Source organism: Protopterus annectens, chromosome 2.part1, assembly GCF_019279795.1.
Source record: "Protopterus annectens isolate FY-2018-M chromosome 2.part1, PAN1.0, whole genome shotgun sequence".
In the NCBI taxonomy this organism is placed as follows: domain Eukaryota; kingdom Metazoa; phylum Chordata; order Ceratodontiformes; family Protopteridae; genus Protopterus; species Protopterus annectens.
The window spans coordinates 1,916,780,162-1,916,800,024 of record NC_056729.1 but is presented as its reverse complement, the minus strand read 5'-3'; positions in this window follow the sequence as shown (position 1 = coordinate 1,916,800,024).

Below are 19,863 nucleotides of genomic sequence, written 5' to 3'. Positions count from 1 at the left end.
TAGATGGAAAGAAAAAAGGAAAATATTTCTGAAGGAAGAAGAACCATTCCAAGTCTGCTCAACAAGACAATACAATGAAGAAGGAACTGCAGTAATCCTTTCTAATATTCAAGACTTGGTTCTCAAAATAGACAAACTTGACTACAATGTGAACAAAAATCAAAGAAGACTGCACTAAACAAATTGTATTAATAAATGATTTCCTCAAACAGCAGAAAGTTCAGATAGCTATAGTTCAGCAGCTATAGAAGACTTTCTGATATTGACTCTAGACTATTAGAGGGAGATGACAACATTGAATAACTGAGAAAATAGATGATCTGGAAAACAAAGCCAGATGAAATAACATCAGATTCTACAGGGTCCCTGAACAAATGGAAGGTGAAATATGGTGAACTTCTTATATTTATGGATTCCTAAAATATTAAATTTACCAGAAGCCCTATCTTGTGGTATAGAAAGAGCTCACAAATCTTTAGCTACAATTCCTTCAAACAGAAAGCTTATACATCCAAGATCCATTATTGTATAGTTTTTTTTTCTAGTCAGGATAAAGATCTTGTCCTGAAAACTGACTGGTCTCTTGCACCTTTGAAATTAAGAAACTCACAAATCAGATTTAACAATGAGTATTCTTCTATTATGGTATTGAAAAGGAAAGTCTCCATTCCCCTCCTAAAATCCCCCAAAAAGCTGGCATCAAAGCTCACTTGATCTTCCCTGCTAAATGAAGACTCTTTTTTACTAGAAGGGAAAAACATTTAAAACATTGGAGGATGCCACTACTTTTGTTCAGAAAAATAACTTATTAAATCCATTGTAAGAAATGGACTCTAGCATTATTTTAAAGAGACAGGCATCATAAAAATGACTGGTCAGTCAAAGAAAAAAAAAAGAAGAAAAATAGAAACAAATAAATAATTTGTAAGTTTCCATATTTTAACATCAATTAAATAATTTACTATTCTCCTGAGATGATTTAACTAAGGTAGTACCTTTTATTATCATTTATGTTAAATATTTATATTACTTTTAGCTTCTCAGTCACAACAGAATACATAATAATTTGAAAGAGAAGCTAAGTAATCATATAATATATTACAGTAAAATATTGCATTTTAAATACATAAAATCAAGATAATTATGCAGTGTAGCTGTTTATATTCACACAGACACCCTTTACACCCTCCACATTAATATAATTGCACAGTAATATATGATAAAAACTTTTGTGTTTGATGGTAAAAAAAAGAGAAGATGATTTTTGAACGCAGTTATGCTTCCTTCTTTTATCTGTTTTTAGTTTATTAATTAGTGGTGCTATTGTGTTGTTTTCTTTAAAATTAATAATTAAAAGTACAAAGCAGTATATAACATATTATAAATACTTTTTAAACTTCAAAGGTGGAAAAATACTGAAAAATAGCTTTGTAGTTTACTCGTGGCATGTATAATGCATCCACGACTGTTCTGACTTCAAAAGCTTTCTTTTTACAGTTTAAATTCCCACTGACTTACTTTTAAAGCTTGTCTGTGGTTTTTAAAATCAGCTAAAGCTTCTAAGTATTATGACAGTCTTCATCTTTGTGAAGAAATGTTCACGATTAAATCCAGAAAATAAACTGCGATCTTTGAACTCTAAACTTCATGTTCAACACAGGAGAACAACCAGAATTAAAAAATAGACTTTTGGGTGCTTTTTTTTAACAATAGTGTACTTTTTAAATGATACTGAAATGCAAGTAAGCATTTTATTTTAAAGTTATGACTTAATACTTGTATTTATCTTTCTGAATTGTTAGATATTCATGTTCAATTTCAACAGTAAAAAGGAAAGCTTAGAGTGTTACACTTGAACAAATTTTAATGTTGAACAACATGCAGCTCATTTAATCCCTATGTTATTATGTGTGCTATTTAGTATTTATACTAGAAATCAAAACAATAATAGGTGCAAGCATAATACTGTAGTTGCTTACTTATTATAGCTTATATTTTGACCTGATTCATAAATATTTTCCTTTTCATTCATGTTTAATCTTTACACCACATTTCCTCAATTTTTATTCTAATAGCAGTTGCAGGAAATAGACAGAAGATGTCATGGGTTTGCTAGTTAGTGGCTTGTATGGGAATCATAACAAGCCTGGAATAATATATTCCATGCTGAAGGGTTTTTCTTTGTTTGTTTTTATTGTTTTTAAGTGAAGTAGTACTCCCTTATTCATAACATATGTCATTATGATTTTCTTTAGATTTAGCACACAACAACATTATAAAAAGTCATTAATACAATTCATTTTGAATAATGCCAGTATACAAGTGTCTCTCATTAAATGTAAATGGGTTAAATACCCCTTTGAAGAGAAGTAGCATAAATAAATATCCTTGCTTAAGGCTGATATTATATTTCTTCAAGAAACCCACTTATCGTCAAAATACTTAAACAAAATACTTAAACGGAATATTGTTAAAAGACTATTAAGTTTTGGATAGCTCACAGTTTAAGTATAAAAGAAGAGGTATCCTTATTTTATGTGGAAAAAAACTTGAGGAATACCTATGATTGTAGATTCCTATTCAACTAAAGATGGTATGCTCGGGATGGTAGTAATAAAACTAGAAAAAAGGTTTTACATCCTTATAAATACATAGTAGATGTCTGGAATTGGCACAAAATTAGTAAAGAGGTATTTAGATGTCATGACTCTACATTCCAGGGGTGAGATATTGTTATCAGGTAATTTTAACAGTATTTTATTTCATAATGATACCACAAACATGAAATCTGTTAAACACATATTTGAAATAAAATTATCATTTCCCATAAAATTTACCCACTATTCCAACAGAGTTGGAACTCAGAAAATATAGATAAAGTTTTGATAGCTGGCTCTTTACTTTCTAAAATAGATGAAGTACTGATTGTTTCATGCCACTTGTCTGACTATAATGCCATTACTTTTAAAATAACTTTTAGTCCTGACAATCTAAACTTTTGTCCGAGAATCCTGCCATATATAACTAAAGTAAAAGGCTTTCAAGCATGGCTCTTAAAGAAAAATAACCAATTCATAGATCTTAATAATAATGGTGAAGTCTCAGATTTTATTTAACATTAGTTTACCAGGAATGTCCAACTTGGAACAAAGCCAATTTTCAGTGGAGGCCTGTGGAGAAACACTCGAGACGCATGTCTTTGTAATGTGGGAGGAAATGGGAGTACCCACAGAAAACCCATATGAATGCAGGGTAGACATGCAGACTCCACACAGAAGACAGCCCAGCTGAGAATCAAACCAGAGAACTTTTTGCTGTGAGGCAACAATGTTACCGCTGCACCACTGTGCCTTCGAGATGTGATTTTATGAGATAAATTCATTTTATGAGATACATTATAAGTTGTTCTTTATGGTAAAGTTAAAAACTGTCATTTATCTAGGAGAAAAGAATGGGACAAAAAGTTAACAGATGTACAACATGAAATTGATAAGTTAAAACTCTTATACTTAGTAACAAAACAGCACTTGCTAATATTAAAAAAATAAAGAATTCCAAAATATCCTTCAACATAAAATTTCTATCAATCTAGAAACATCTGACTAAATTCATATTTATTAAACCCTAAAAGCATACATAAAATTGGAATTAGATCTAAGTATCTGAGTAAAAAAAATCATATTAAAGTAATTATATATAAAGATAAGAACAAAACAATTACATTTTCTGACTTAAAAAGCATATTAAATTGTTTATGAAACCACTATTTTTTTTGGAAAGATTAATTCTTCATTTCTAGCCCATTTAAAATGTTAAAAGGTACAAAACAAGTTTGCCCCTTGTCCCCCTTTTGCTAATCATATAATAAATAGCAAAAACATAAAAGGTTATAATTTAAATGATAAACTCTCTCCCAAAATTCAACATTATGCAGATGATTTATTAATAATGTGTGGTGATACTGAGACATCATTGGAATACTTATTTAATGATATGAATTTATTTGAGAAAGTGTCAGAGCTAAAATTCAACCAAAACAAAGCTAAAATACTCCTGATAAATAAATAAGTATCCACAAAGTTAAATTCCTATAACATCTTTAACTGGGATAATACACATATTAAATACTTAGGAATTAGCATTGAATCCACTTATAAACAATCAACTATCAGCATCTAATTAATATAATAATAAATCTAACCAAAAACTGAAACAGATTATTTTTCACTTTTGAATACAGATTATATCTAATTAATATAATCATACTAGCAAAAGTTCTATTCATCAGCCAATCATTAATTCTTCCCCCACTTAAAGGAACCATAAAAAAGTTAATGGTATTTTACTCAAATTCTTACGGTTTCAAGAAAGACCCAGCATCTCCTTATACTTGTATACAACAAGTTGGGAGAAGGGAGGTTTTGGCTTTCCTAATATTTGTCTTTACTTAAATTCAATTGCTTAACCCATCATATTCATCCTGCTGGAAATTAATTCAGAGAGCATGTTATTAGTAAATAACAAATTACTTGACCTTCTTATTACAATAGAAAGAAATGTCTTTATGTGGTCCTTAAAAGCGAATATGCTAAATTATAAACAGAAATTCATATTCTTTCCTCTCATAAATCAGCTATTATTAATTTTCAAAACACTTATGTACTGGAATCATTTATCCAAAAATGTAGTAATAACTGTAACTGTGAATGTTTGAGTTCCTTTGATGCAAATAAAATGCTAGAGTTAAAGAAAAATAATTTGTTGCATTGGCATCAATTTATCTCTGGAAATAAAATTCACTAAGTAGATTACTTGATAGCTAGAAAGAGTTTGCAGCATAGTAATTGGCTTGATATCAAATTTGTAAAGAATTCATTCAGAATAAAACAATATTACATTTAGACACACATAATAAAAACCAAACCTAAAATCTTAAAATTCATCTCTATTAATAGTAATGGTTCCAATATGAACACCTCATTCATATCAAAGGTATATAAAGTCATTAGAAGTGATTTTAGCTCTCTAGACTTGTCCCTCGAAATTACTCATCCAAAATAAACAAAGAGGAATTTACATCAAATCATAATAATAATAAAAAAGGTTGTTTGAAATCAGCAGGAAGGTCAAAATCTTATCCATACTGGAGAATTTACACATGGATTTTTTACATATAAGCTTCTTAACACCACATAAAGTTGTCATAATTTATAAAAAAAAGATAACATAAAATGCTGGAGATAAGATTCAACCCTGGATAATATGATCATTAATTGTAAAATGGTAACATCTTTTTAAAAAGATTTTTGGCATTTTGGTAAAGCTTGTGGACTGATAAGCGCATTGTTATTGATTCTCTTATACTATTCAATATAACAATCCCAGAAGTCATACCAACATAACAAATACCTTTTTATGGTCAATTTTATCGATAGCAAGTAAAGTCATTATGAAAAGCTGGGAAACTAAGTCTACTGTCTCATTTAATAGTGAATTTATTCACATAGCTAAATCAGTCTGTAATAACAAACCCTGGTAATTCAGGAAGCCTTATTTTTTGTACAGGAACAGTGTAGGAGCTCCTGCATGGAAAATGGCCACCGAGTGATTCAGGATAGTGCCGTTTTCACATGCATGAGTGGTCCTACACTGTTCTAGCATGGAAAATATGCAAATCACCTCATTTGCTGGTGAAAAACATGTAAATGAGGTGATTTAGCAATTCAGCAAGCTGCCAGGTCTCCATGCTAGAAAAGTGTCAGTGCAAAAACATATTCAGAAAATAGCTGAGTACATTTCTGCAACTGGCAAAATGGAAGCATGACAGCTCGTGAGAAAGCATGTATTATGTACATTAGATATGCCAATGGCCAAATATAAGGCCATTGAGATTAAAAAGTGATTAATGATTATGAAAATGAAACTTTTTTTTGGCTGATCTCAGCCATTTAAGCATAGGGCAGTGGCGTACAAATGGGACTGTGCCGAAAAAAAAAAAGAAAAAAGTGAAAACTCAATTTTAAGTTAATTCTGCATTTTGCCATTATAGTCAATGGCAGGCAGAATGTAAACAATACCAGGGAGCACTGGTTGTCAAGGGGAAAGGGTCCGTGATAGTGCAGTAACTAACAACCTATACACTGGGGAATGCAAATGAGGGGAGTTATACTGAATCATATATTTCTTCAAAGTGTCAGCTTGTACTTAACCATTTAAGTACAGCAAGACAACAGTGCAAGTCTAAGAGCTGGATGACTTCATAAGGGGGTGTGTCATGCTTGCTGTAAGCTCATTGGAGCTCTGTGGCCCATGTTTGCCTTTAGCTAAACCCAGCTAAGGAAGGGGGAATGTCAGATGTGCCGCAGCAGTGTGTACATAGATTAAACAAGTGTGCGCGCCATGAACTGGGTTTTAAACAAAAAAAAAAAAAAAAAGAGGAAATGGCAGCACTGTGTACATTTGAGCACTGGGTATCTGCGATGCACCTTGGGGCTTAAATAGGGAGGAACTGGGATGGGGAAACAGCAGTAGGAAGGCAATCAAGGAGAACTAACATAGCTGACAGGTTGAATGTATCAGAATCAGCCAATTACACAGGTAGCAGCCCAGCACACTACTATAAACTATGCAAACACCTATAGATTGTTTTTTCCCACAAACTCTACACCACTGGTGTACACAGATGGGGGATTTTTAACTGGCAAAACTAACTAAAAATGTTAGAAGCTGCTGCTGCTTTATTCCATCAATATGTACCAGAGATTGAGGGTGGTGAGGAGGAGAATGCTGACAACTGACCCACACTGAGGAGGAGGAAAAGAAGAGTGTACAGACCTAGGGTAATCTACCATGGCCTACATGAGCTGGAGATAGTGGAGTGCTATACAGTGGACAGGGACATTCTACAGCAAATCATTGAGCTGTGCCGGCCACGCCTCACACACAGAACTAATAGCAGGGAACCCATCACAGTGGATACCAAGGTATATGTAGGCTTAACAATACTAGCCACAAGTACTTTTCACAGACCAGCTGGGGATAGCATGGGGGTCTCACAGGCATCAGCATCCAGGGTACTACATCAGTTCCTGGATGCCATGACACCACATCCCAATGAGCACATATATTTCCCCACCGCCTGTGAGGCATTAACCAGAAGTATGCGTCTCTTCAACCGTATAGCAGAATACCCTAAGGTAGATGGTGTTATAGACTGCACGCACATCCACATCAAAGCACCACCCGGTGAGTGGGGTAAGGTCTACATAAACTGCAAGGGCTTCCCCTCCAGCAACTTCCAGGTCATGTGGATACCCAGCGCATTATCATGAATGTGTGTACTGGAAGGCCTGGAAGCCATCATGACTCCTACATCTGGCATTGCTCACAACTGTATTAGGCATTTGCCAGGGGGGGACATCTGATATGGCCATCTAGTGGGGGATGCTGCCTATGCACTGGAGCCATGGCTGATGACACCCATCAGAAATGCACACACACCTGAACAAGAACATCATAATAAGGCACACGCACAAACCTGGATCATTGTAGAGCATGTGTTTGGGATGCTCAAATCACAGTTCCACTGACTTGACACATCCGGTGGAGCCTTGCAGTACTCTACAGCTACATGTACACAAATGTTCATAGTATGTGCATTGGTACACAATATCATCCTGCAGAAATAGCTGCAACAGGAACAGACAGGGCAGGGTCACACAGCTCCCCACCATTGCCAAGGCCAGCACAGACACAGAGGGACACGGAGGAGGAACATCCTGAGCTGACCTCTGTAGGCAGAAGGAGGCATGTCCAGTATGTCCATGCCTTGGCAAAGAGACAATGCATAGCACACACACTGTCACTGTAGGGACCAATGAACGGATAACTCTGTCTGACTCACACATACAGTAAAAGGGATGCCAAACACGACACTACCTGTGCCTTACCATGTATAGGGAGTGTACTACATGCATCCATAGTCAGCCCTCCAGCACTGTCCTCAATACTGGCCCAGCAACAAGGCAAGTCACTCTCCCTATCAATTATTGAATTGAGTAGTATGTTCTCATAGTTGTATGTATGATATGGATAGAAGCATGCAAGGGAATTGGGTGGCTGAATGGGATAGCAGCAGACAGCTGACAGCTATATGGAAAAGCAGGAAATTCATAACAAATACTGGTGTCAACATACTAGGCAGTACCACACAATGTGACAACTCTCACCGCAGTACATGTGATGGCCCAAATAACTGTGGGTGTCAATACGTCACACACATGGATGTCAATGACGGTCACATACCCACCACCAGCCTCACCCAGCAGGAGAGGTGTAGATGACCATATAGAAAGGCCAGGCTAAAGCCCCCAAATGATGGCAATGGTGAACAGCCCCCCCCCCCCTGCCAGACCTACACAGACATACTACAACAGGTGTGGCAGTTGCATTTTAGTTCTGAAGGTTAAGAAGTCTGAAATTGAAATTTGTGCTATTAAGATCTAACATGTGTACTCTACTGATATGCCTCCTGACTGCATGATAGGTCACAATACAATATGAAATGGAAACCAACAGATTAACCAAAATACCAGTACAGTCATTGCAAATGGTTAAAATCTTCAAGTGTGCACTCCCACCCCACAATACCATGTAGAAATTCAGTAACATATAAGTTTGAGGAGTAATATCTCTGGAGCTCAGGTTGCCAAAGCTGTCCCAATCTACACTGTGGCATGTATACAATATGAAGGGGTCAGTGTGGTAATTTGTTGTGTGTTTAATATTGCATGGAAGTGGTCAGCATGTGGGCCTGGATGCTTTGTGTCTCAGTGGCCTAGGTACAGTACAGTGATTGACAGGACCATGTTCCAACAACTGCAGTGCCAACCACACTGCTTCTCAGCTGCACCCATGTCAGCAGTTGTACATACTGTCCAGATGTCAATATCTGTCACTGTTGGAAAGCTGGACATGCCATGAATGGGAGCCCATACATAGAAACAGTACACAGGTGGAAGTAACCTACACAGAGTGCATATAAAATAACTGTCAACTGCACACGAGTTTGGAATTATACATAGAAGCTAGCATCACATTAGTTTTCCCTCTGGTATGGCATACTGGTAGTCTAGCCAATCACTGGCAGACCACAAAAGCCACAGTTATAAAGTGATGACAGGCTGTCCATGTCCATACACAAGCCAGCATAGGGGTATTTGTGAGTCAGGTGCAGGTAGCTTCCATATCAAACATGCACCCAGCTCACACTCACTACACTTCTCTTGCCCCTCTTATAGCACTGCTGCTGATGTCATTCACCTTAGAGTTATATTTGGACATTGATCTACCAATAAGCTCTGTGGCAAGTGTGATAAATGTGGAACAATGTACTAACAATAACTACATAGTTAGGGGTTTGAATCACATTCCTGGCAAGTGTTTGTGTGTGTGTACATATATCCACATATATGTGTCTGTACCTTAAAGATTTTTGCACCGTTTACACCCAGTACACTTCTCAGTGTCTGACTTTCACAGTCCTGCATATATCATTCACCTTTGAAGTACTTGTTGGCAACCTTAAACCATGTAAGGTCAGTGGTGTGTGTGTGGTAAATGCATAACATCAAGGTCTGAAAATATAGTTAGATAGAGGTTTGAACCTCACTCCTGGCAAATGTACATGTGCGTAGATTAAAATATTTTGTGAAATCTCTCACCCACTACATCACCCAAGGCCAGTATTTACAAGGGCTGGTGATGTTCCTCACCTTAGAAGTACCTTGGGACAGCATCCATCCTATAAGCTGTGTCGCATGTGCGATAAATGCACAACACTGTAGTAGCAATTCATAGCTAGGTAGGGGTCTGAAGCTCAGTACTGGCAAGTGTGTGTGTGTGTCTGTTATCAGTATCCTGTGTGGGTGCTGGTGTGATTGTGTAATAACAGGATCCAAACTAAAGAAGAAAAGGTGCTAAAACAGACCAGGAAATGTGAGCAAACTGGCAGATTTAGGTCCAACAAGCACTAAACTCAAGGCATGATATAAAAAACTGAGTTTTTAATGTAAAAAAATAATAATAATAAATAAAGAATACAACACGTAAGTGCTTTTGTTTAGATAGTGTAAACTTCATCAGACAAAGATGTAGTGCAAAGCAAACATTTAAATATTACACAAATCATTCTGATTGGGCACAGGAAAACAGCTAGCTAATTATTGATCAAGAAAAAGAAAAAGAAAAATTAACCCTTCAACTCAATTTCTACTCTTAAATGTATGTTAAAACATATAACATGTTAAAAGCATTGTGTCTGAGTTAAAGTTAAAAACAAGTAATTCTAAAAAACACTCCAATGATGTTCTTGTGTCGCTACTTTAAGAAAAATTATTAATAAAGTTATTGCTGAGTAAATGATGCATCCATCAAAACATATTCCTTTTCTTTATGCTATTTTATTTCTCTCAAGGGCCTTTAGTTTCAAGACAGGAGTGGTGGAAGTCCTGTCATTGATACCAGGCCTTTTATCTGCATGCAATAAAATCTGCCTCCTGATTTCTTTTAATTCTAACAATACACCCAAAGGTTTTTTATCATTAATGTCTACGTGGTCTATAGCCATAAACCTAAAGTTGTGATTAGTGTTATCATGGATATGCCTAGCTAAAGCATTATTTAAATTATTCTTTCTTATGGCATAATCATGCTCATAAATTCTACTAGTAAATTTTCTTTCTGTTTTGCCTATGTAAAACACAGGACAATAGTCGCATGTAGCCACATAGACAACTGCCTTCGAGGAACAATTATATCTCCCTTTAATACTATATTCAGTTGTATTTATAGTAAACATAACACCAGGTTTTACCTTGTGGGACCAGGTACATGACCCACATTTGTGGGTACCCAAATGACCTGTCATATTGTGAACATGCCTGTTCCTAAGGAGATCTTTTAAATTTCTACCTTTCCTGTATGTTATTACTGGTTTGTCATCTAAATGAGTTCTGATGTCTATATCCTCTATTAGGATATCCCAAATTTTATGTAAAATCCACCTTAAGCTATGAGAATCAGAACTATATGTGACAATCAAAGATTTAAGGAAAGGAATCTGTTGCACCTCTGGTGCTCTAATTTCTATACTCAACAAGTTGCTGTCTGGAATGTAAGCACCAACAATGGCTTTAAAATGACCTATTCTTCTTTTCTCTATGACCTCCTTTATAAGTTCATTAAGTAAGTTCACTGGGTATGCCCTCCTTAGAAACATAGATTTCTAATTTGTGCACTCCAAGATGAAATCTTCCTCCCCGGAGATCATATGGGCAACTTGAACTAGTTGCCCTTTGACTACTGACCTCTTCTGATGTTTTGGGTGGGAGCTAGTGTAGTGCAAAAAATAATTTGAATATGTTTCTTTTCTATATATTCTAGTGGCATACCTTCCATTATGTTTATCTTTAAACAAGTGGACATCAAGGTAGTCCATGTGGTCCAAGTTGATGACTCAAGTGAATTGTAAAAATGTAGTTGTGGTGATAAGGTGTTCTAAAAACTGGTCTAAGACGGATGGCGAACCCTTCCAAATTAAACTGATGTTATCCTGGTACCTATAATACAGCTTAATGTGAGAATAATAATTGGACTGGAATAAAAAATGTCTCTCCCAGTATGCCATAACCATATTTGCAAATGCCCCACCACAAGCTGATCCCATCGCCAATCCGTTTTTTTGCAAAAAGTATTTGTTATTAAAAGAGAAAAAAATTTTTGGTTAAAACTATCGCCAATAATTCTAAAATTTAATTTATTTTCTCTTGGTCAACTTTGTGTTCAGGTAACATGTCACTAACCCATTCTAGGCCGATAGTTTGTGGGATGACAGTGTACAAATCTCTGATATCTATAGTAACCAATATGTTGTTCACATTATACTCAGTTTTCTATTGATCTGTTCTAAAAAGGTCCAGGAATCTTTACATATTTGAGTTTCCTTTAGTAATATTTTCTTTAATTCATGGTCAAAATATTGGGCACACACCATGGTAATTGAATCCCTTCCATCCACCAAGGGTCTCATGGGAGGATCTGAGAGACCGTTGTGGATTTTGGGGATACCAAAGAACACTGGAACTCTTGGGGTGATAATGTTTAGATAATTATACATAGAAACATCCATTCTTCTCTCTAAGAATATGTCAGTCAGTTGGCCATAGGTTCATAGGTAGGCACTAGGCTATTGGCCCTAGGGCCTATATAAGCCTAGCCAAAAATGTACCCTGGCTTTCACCACCCAAGAAAATTATTTTCCTGTGCCCCTGTCGAGCAGAGCCACAGAAGTTATCCCTGGGGTGAATTTTCTATTTCCTATCCAATCATCAAGATTTTTCTTGAAGAGTGCTAATGAGGAGCTCTGTTTGACATAGATAGTCTGTTCTAGAGTATGGGAAGTCTCTGGGACAGGAATCTATCCCTCCAGCATGTTCTGTTTATTGTGGTGACAAGGTTTAGGTCCCTAGAGCATGTAGCTTGGAGGGATTGGGATTTCTTTAAGTGGAGCATGTCCAACAGCTCTGGGTTTGACATAGCTTTGTATGTTAGGCAGAGATCGCCTCTGAGTAGATGATATGCAACGGAGTAAAGCTGGAGTTTTTTGAGACGGTCTGCATAGGGCATCTGTTTGAGGCCAGTAATCCTCTTTATGAGATATTTCTGTGGCCTTTCCAGTTGTTGTAGATGTCTTGTGAGGTACATACCAAAAAGGGCGTTGTACTCTAAAATGGGTCTAATGAGTAATGAGTAGAGGGGAATCTTTTTATATGCATTATTTAATTCATTAAGGGAAACCTGTTTGTAATTCTCTGTGTCAAGGATACTCAACATCTTGTCCGTGTATGTAGAAAAAATCCTTAACTACCACACCACCCCCCCTTGTCTGGTTTCATGACTCTCACAGCCTGCTTTTGCAAAAAATGACAAGCTGTTACATTGTTCATGGTTAATATGAACTGAATTGTGGGCTCCCTTATAAATGCTTTTATTCAGGTTATAAAGGTCCAACTCACACAATTTTTCATATATTGCAAGCTTGGGGTGCAAGGGGAGGTTATAATTGGAGTTAATCCTGAAGATGTTACTATTATGTGTATCCATTTGTGATTCAGTGTCATACAATAAACTCAAGTTTGACTTTCTTAAGTACATTTTAAAATCAATTATTGTGTCAGTAACATTAAACTTTCTGATTGGAACAAAGGTCATTCCTTTCGAAAGCAAGTCAGCTGTAGTCTCATCAATGTCTAACTTGGAATAGTTATAAACAGCAAAATCTTTTTGATGGTTAAACACTACAGTATAACTATTCTTACTTTGTTCAAAATCATCACTTATTTCTAAATAGTCATAAACAGGGAGTTCAACTGAATTTTCATTGCCACAAGAACAGTTGATTAAAATACTCAAATCCTCTAGTTCTTGTTCTTCGGCCGGGCCCCTAGAAACTTTGTGGCTTGAAATACCACCTGGGGTTGTTGTCTGTTGTTGTAAAAAAACTTATTTCTAATCTTCTCACTTCTCCTGAGCTCATGATACTCTGTCGTAATTTAGAACCATATCTTCAGTTCTTTCAAGCATAGGCTTGTTGTTTTCCAAAGAGTTGGAGGCAATGGGAGGAAGGTTTCTTGTCTCAACAATAGTACCTTTAAAATTTTTATAAATGCAGGGGTTTTGGATAAGCCATGCCTTTTGCATAATTGTTTACATCCCTGTCTATTTTACTTAATTTTCCAACCTTTAATTTGCTTATGTGTTGGTCTATGCTAGTATATATTCTGTGGTGTTCATGTCTCATGGCATTGTATTCTGTCTTCTCGAATAGATTTATGCAAAATAGCAAGCACTTTGAGTAACATATAGTAGTTTGAGAAACTCAAGCCCACACTTGTCAAAAGGTTTTAATAAGTCCAAATGAAAGGCTGAGTTGTGCACCAGTCGGGTGGGAAAACGCCAAACCCTTAAATACTCGGGGATGACTTTGAGCCTTATACATTCTCTCAGGTAAGCATTTTCAAGCTGCAATTTCTTACAGCATAACAGTTTTGAATCAAATTCATTCAGCTTACCTTCTATAAGAGAAATGTCATGTCCAGTATCATTACTGAAGGATAAACCAGCCTGTAGCCACTCCTGAAGTTGTGGTATTTCATTACTGAAACTCTGTGAATGTCCGTTAGATGCAGTTCTGTTCTGAAAACTCCTGTTTTCAGTCTCTCTCACTTCCTCTTTATGCAAATGCATATCATTTCCTTGTCTGAGCTCTAATTCAATGCATTGACCTAAAATAAGGCATTGGGGAATGAGATTAAAGTTGGTAGGCTGCTTGCTAGCTTCCCTGTGGGAATCCAAGACTTCACTTGTGTTAGTTTAGTTGGCGAGACCGACATGTTGGTATAAATTATCTATACATTGAGTTAAGTGCAAAACAAGTGCAGTCAAATGCCTGATTCCGGTTTCCATTCCTTCTTGATCATTTTCCCTTGTAGGTGATGAGGGACCATGATACTGCCAGTAGCCATAAGAGAAACAAACTGAAGAACAAAATGCGCTAAAACAGACTAGAAGATGTGAGCAAACTGTCAGATTTAGGTCCAACAACTGTGCATTAGAAAACCCCATCCACAACTGCAATTGGACCTGACACATGGATGTAGATACAATACAGATACATGTATGTCTGACACATTAGTGTACTAATCCCCACTGGTCCCTTACCTGCATGCTGCTCATCCAGTGTGTGTGTGTGTGTGTGTGTGTGTGTGTGTGTGTGTGTGTGTGTGTGTGTGTGTGTTTGTGTGTGTGTGCAGCCCATATCCACAATACTTCCATCAGCTTCATGGCTTGTGCATTGGGCAGGTGCCCAAAGTTTGGTGAGGAGCTCCTCAGTGGGTGTCAGTGTGGGATGAATGGCTTGGCCCCAACCTATGGATAGCCAGTCCCTCCCTACAGCAGCAGCCCATTGACGGGCATGGTGGATGAGGTCAATGGCCTGATGCTGCACATGCTCGTAAGTTCTGCTATGCAGGCCGGCATCATTTACCCTGTGGACCACACTGTTCCACAGGGAGGTCCTCTCCCGCACATCTTCTGCTCTCTGTCAAAATAACAGGGCATAATGTCCAATCACATATTGGGTGATGATGTCAGTTTCCCCAACAGAGAATGCTGGTAGATGAGCCCTCTGCATGTTACCTGGAAGACATAAAAAGGAAAGAGGTCGCAAGACCTCATACAGTTGTCGAATTGCACATCAGCAGTGGATATTACTATAGCAATAACCCACGCCTGGGTGTGGGTAATGCTAATTACCCACGGTTGGCATGGTTTGGTCCTGAGGGCCGAGGACCAAACAAAGCCAACCGTGGGTAATTTAGCATTACCCACCCAGAAGTGGTTATTGCTATATCATGACATTATTTAAGAAAAGAAACTATTACTTTTCTTAAATAATGGCATAGTATAATGCCTGTTTACTGCCCTTCTGCAGATGTCTGGCATCCGCGGCAGTTCTGATGTACTCTTGGCCTGCGCAGTACACCAGAGCTGTGGGCAAAAGCAACGGAGCAGATCTCCGTTGCTTTTATGTTCGCTATGTTAAATGAGTTTAACATGCGAAACAGTTTTAAAATAAGCAATGGAGATGTCCGTTGCTTATTTTAAAACTGTCTCGCTATGTTAAACTCATTTAACATAGCGAAACATAAAAAAGCAGCGGAGATCTTGCTTTCTCCAGCTTTTAAACACTGTCTTGCTATGTTAAATGGGTTTAACATGGCGAGACAGCTTTAAAATAAGCAACGGAGATCTCCGTTGCTTATTTTAAACTGTCTCGCTATGTTAAACCCATTTAACATAGCGAACAGTGTTTTAAAAACGAGTTATACTAAGGAAAAAGTCCGGGTGACCGGACCTTTTCCATTAGTATAACTTCGTACAACACGCTGGCCAATCAGCGTGCGTTTTAAGAGGGTGTCATGGTATAATTGCAAATAATCCACACTACACCATAACCCTCCAAGTTATCATGGCTATGGCAGCTCAGCTTGCATTACATTCCTGGCCCTGAACTATCTTATTCCCTCCAGTGATGGGCACTTGATTGCATAATCCTTTTTTCTCCATTCATTTCTGTGTACAGGGTTGACAGTGGCCATTTTCCATGTGAATGTTGTGTGGATGGTGGCAGGTCTGTGTTTGACTGTGGTGTGTGATGGAGCTGTGAGCACATGCCTGATTTCATGTAGGAGGCAGACAGTGATGTCATTATGCCCCATGGAGATATGCTGTTGTTGCCATCAGTAGGCAGCATGTACATGTTCACCACTGCTGAGGGGAGGAGTGTGGTTGTGCATATCCCCCTGCACATTTGGGGTGGACAGGGTGGCAATGTTCCCACCTAACCTGTGTGATGCAGGTTGCCTGTATCATAGGCATGTGTGCATGAGGTGTTCGTTACCCCCAGTACAGGGTGAATTGTGTTGTTTCCTCTGAGACTTACAAAATATGTGGAGACGCAGTTGCAATTGTCCTTGGTGGTGTGGGTATATCTAATTTGTAGTCATAGTCAGTCTTACAGAAAGTCACCTGTGAACTTACTCAGATATAGGTGGAGTTGCTTCCAAGTTGTTGCTTGCACCTATGTGTCCCTGTACAGCCAAGGTAACAACCTATTATGTTGTCTGTGCATTGCTGGTGTCCACCAAAGGGGATTAGTCTACCTTGGTGAAGACTGGTTAAACAGGTCAGGTACTGCTGAGTCCATATAGCTACAGTGGATATAAAGGGTACACACCCCTGTTACAATGCCTGGTATTTGTGAAATTGGAACATGACACCACAATAATTTATTTTAAAACAATTCCCACCTTTAATGTGACCTATAGCTTGTACAATTCAATTGAAAACATAACAATCTGGTCTGTGAAAACATATGGAAATAATAATCAGTACAATAATCCAGTTGAATGTGTGCACATACTTAAAATGATATGATGTGTAGGCACCTGTTGAGATGGTTACAGCATTCATTCATCTTGGTTTGGACTAACATCATGGCACATCTTCACCTGTCAATAGTTGTTCACCTTCCTAGAAACACCTTTGATTGTATTTCAATGGAACTGTACAGGTTAGGGGTCTCATTCAAGATGAGAAACATTATGAAATTATCTTCTGTTGTCTAATTGTCATACAGCACACAAACCTGGCATTCCATCAGGGGTGTGTACACTTGTGATATCCACTATATATAGGTGTTGATATAGCTGGTAGTGATAGACATGGACAGAGGGTCATAACACAGTTGGACAATTCTCCAATTAATACCTGATAATCATCCCTACTCTAGTACCCATATCAGTGTCAGGGCAATGAAACAACCAGTAGCTGTACACAGTTATGTCTGTTGTATGCACTGACCCTGATGTTACACATATGTGCAACATGCACAACCTATGTACCTGACAGCTTGAAACCCATGTGTTTAGTTTTGTGCCTTCCAGCTAAACATATGCATAAATACATGTGCTCAGGGGATACCAGGTATAAATTTCTGTTCTATGTTAGTATGGCACACTGTATTTACAGTCTTCCTGCTCAATCATACTTCTCAACCTGTTATAGCAGTACACCTGGATAATGGTACACATAAATGGGTGACAAAAGTGACATCATTATTGATACTGTATTAATATAGCTGCACTATACATTAGTATGTTGATTGCACAGTAGGCTTTGACATCACTGTGATAACCTGGAAGATGTCCAACAGTCATAAGTAGGCTATTATTTTACAATGTTATTGCTCACAAACTTGCAAATAGTTTGGCTGACATAACACAGGTATATGTGTATGTGAGTACAGATATCAGTCACAAATGTGCTTATTGTCCAGCAGAACACTGTACAGTTGAATGTTATTAATTCAATATATCACATGCAGGTCAACACACATTTCTGCAACAGTACTTTACTATGCACATGCCCTATATACGTCTATTAGCTTTACAAGAAAAACATGTGTCATACACATATTCACAGGTAACATGGATATGGACAACATTCCATTAACTGGCTTAGCAGTGGCACAGTCACACCTGTTTGACAGACACCCCAATGATTGTGATATGTGAGCTCTCCTTTCCCAGGGTGAGTCAGGCTCCTGAGCTGTGATCCTACCTGGCAACCTCTCAGAGCATCACATCTGGAGAAAGCCTAAAATGATGGGGGGATAAATAGGGACAGACTTTAAATATTCCTGTTACAAACATAGGAGGTTTGTAGAATGATACATTTTGCATTACCATGAATATTCTTAATGATGTGGAGTCTTAAACTCAAGTGTCTATTACTTTATGACTTCAATCCACAGCTATTTGCCAGAAAAGTACAGATTTTAGGAGGAACAGACAAAAAACTATGATGGGAAAATCTGGACATTCTGTGAACATCTGTACAGTTGAGAGCTATGTATGTGATCTCTTCCACTGCAGAGAGGGCAAGATACTATGGCCATGGCAGCTGTTCAGCAGGACATTAGTACAGCAAGTCTTGTTGGGACATATATTCCTCCAAATCATATTTCCCATTATTACAGACCAAGTACTAGATTCAATTACATGCTTACATGTTCCACTTACCTTTTTTCTTTCTTCTCTTTTCCAGTTTATGTTTTATTTGTTTTCTCTCGCTCTCTCTCTTTCTCTCTCTCTCTCTCTCTGTGCCCTACAGGGATAGAGCTGGTTTGAATAGGTGGCAGCATAGCTTTTGTAGGTGATGATCATGACCAGGTGATGGCCTGTGCACCAATTGGGGTTCCCCACTTGCTAATTGCATGCAGAGCAGCTGTATAGTTCTTCCAATAGCCAATGTCATGGCAACACACTCCTATAATTGAGTACTCCATGTGGGCATTGCCCTTTTCCCTTACTTGTGAGGAAGACATCCAGGAATTATGTGAGCTACTACCGCTTACAGCAACACTTGTGAAGACAAAACAACTAAATGGTAGAGAAGGTTCAAGACTTAGGGGCAGAATGTGAGTATTGCTGTTATATGTTTGGAATACTGCTAGTTTAACAGGGTTTGTCTGCACATTCTACTTCTGCATTGGTTTCAGTCTGACAAAGTTCTGTCTCTGCATATCGCTCAACTGTAGGGCCATCCACATAATGGCCACAGGTTAGCCTGTTATGTTTGATCTGTTCCCCAGACAGTTGTTGCCCTTGGCAAATCAGTAACATACTATAGCGATTGCATTATATAAATGGTAACATCCATTTGTTTTTCTGAATTTATATCCCTGAGAAAAGATATGTTACAACAAACCCTGTAACACCAGCAACTTTCTCAGTGTATACCAGCAATATTTCAAGTATGGTCATGTCTTTGGGCCTCTGCCACCAATTATGTCAGGCTTTGTACAGATGTCCTACAGTAGGAGGTTGATAGGTATACTGGTCAATCATTAATTAGTTCTGTCATTCCTGTTGAGAGGAGAGGCTGGGAAACATGTTGAAGTCTGTACATTGAATAGGTCGGTGTATAGAGAATGCTCTTAGATGCCCTTGTAACATATTTTATGTGGGGGACAGTAACACATGTTTTAAAACTAGACTGTTAGAACATGTGAGACATATTACTGATAAGAAAGATGTCAGTTCTATAGCTGTACATTTGAATAAACCTCACCATGGGGACAGTAGTGTTGCAAGGTACTGTTTTTGAAAAAGTCTGTTCCTCAGTTTGATGAAACATTCATAAAAGGACAATAGTTATGTAAAGACTCAATGAATTAATATT